This window comes from Arachis duranensis, chromosome 9, assembly GCF_000817695.3.
Source record: "Arachis duranensis cultivar V14167 chromosome 9, aradu.V14167.gnm2.J7QH, whole genome shotgun sequence".
In the NCBI taxonomy this organism is placed as follows: domain Eukaryota; kingdom Viridiplantae; phylum Streptophyta; class Magnoliopsida; order Fabales; family Fabaceae; genus Arachis; species Arachis duranensis.
The window spans coordinates 5766824-5768397 of record NC_029780.3 but is presented as its reverse complement, the minus strand read 5'-3'; positions in this window follow the sequence as shown (position 1 = coordinate 5768397).

The following is a 1574-nucleotide window of genomic DNA, read 5'->3' as shown; positions in this document are numbered from 1 at the left end:
AGTCGGAGCGAGGGTTGAAGAACTCGGAGCATCTTTAGAATGAGGAGGAGACTCTATAATCCTCTGCCCCCGAGTCTTTAGGTCTGACTCGGAAAGGACCTCGGGAGCAGGAAGATCAACAATGGCGCCATTAATCACCACTTTGTCAGGATGTAGTGGAGAAAGATCCAAGTCGGGGGCTATAACCCTGACCTGCTCTAGGAAAATTCTCCAAGACTCCTCGGCGCCATCGGCGATAGAGTCTTCCAAGTCAGCATAAGTATTCCGAGAGTTCACCAAATCCTTCTTCACCTCCACCATATCTTTAAATAGGCTTTGGTAACTCTCCTGGGCTGCCTTCCTTAGATTTACCTCCATGGTACATTGGGCTCGCAGCTGGCTCTCCTTCTCCCGGAGGACGTCTCTCTCCTTCCTCAACTTATCCCTCTCCTCCTTCAACTCCTCTTGATGCTTTTCAAACAAAAGAAGCCTCTCCTCCAGCTCCGCAACCTTTGAGGTAGTCCCCAAGGAGCTGAGGGGAGTCTTCTCGAAGATATCCAAAAGTTTGCCACAAACTCCCGCCGCCCTAAAGCTCTCCTCGGCCAGAGCGGTAAGGTGGTTCCGAACAGAAGCATCATCCATACTTATAAGAGGATAGATGTTCTTTCGGACGAATGCTTGAGCATCCGCCTTAACACCACCTTCCCAAGAAGGGCCAGACTCTGAAGTCTTGCGCTTCTTCTTCTCCGGCTCGGAAAGTAGTTGGGCAGAAGGGAGTGGTCGAGCCAAACTTGAGGAGGAGATGATAATAGGTTGAGAGGGAGTACCAACATTTCTAGGAGGAGGAGGAGGAGGAGGAGGAGAGACGACCGCCTTGCCACCCCCGGACCTAGTCCGGGACTTTGCCTTAGCTTCCTGGACCCTTTGGTAAGCCTCTTGAGTATTCTTTTTTGCCATATCTACAAAAGAAACAATCAAGTCACAAGTTGGTAAAAGACAAGTCGGCAAAAAAGAAGTCGGTGAAATACAACTCGGAAATAGGAAATGCATGCGCTACCTATGCAAGATTGAACAAAAGTCGACGTCCCCTGAAGGATTTTTCTCGTATCCAAGTATGGGGCCTTCCCCCATGCTTCTCGGAAAAACCCCACAATGGCAGCCTCCACCTCGTCTAGGTCATCTAGACCAATCTTTTCGCAAGGGGTGGCCGGCAGCCAGTAAAGGGGAAAACGAGGGGAGGAATGCTCATCCAGAAAAAAGGGGTGGTGACCCTCTACAGCTTGAACCTTAAAGAAGAAGTTTTTGAAGTCGTGGAAGGATTCGTCAAAAAGGGTGAAAATCCTCCGACCTTGAATGGCTCGGAAGGATACCCATTGTTGTTTGTTATTTAGCCCACTAAAGGGCTTAGTCATATGAAAAAGATAAAAGAAGATTCTCAAGGAAGTCGGGAAGTCCAGAGCGTGGCTTATAAACTGGTAAATCTTCAAGAAACCCCAGGAATTGGGATGGAGTTGAGTAGGGGCAACCTTACAGTGGTGCAAAACGGATATCTCAAAATCCGAGAAAGGAAGAAAAACACCCAAACGGGTGATCAT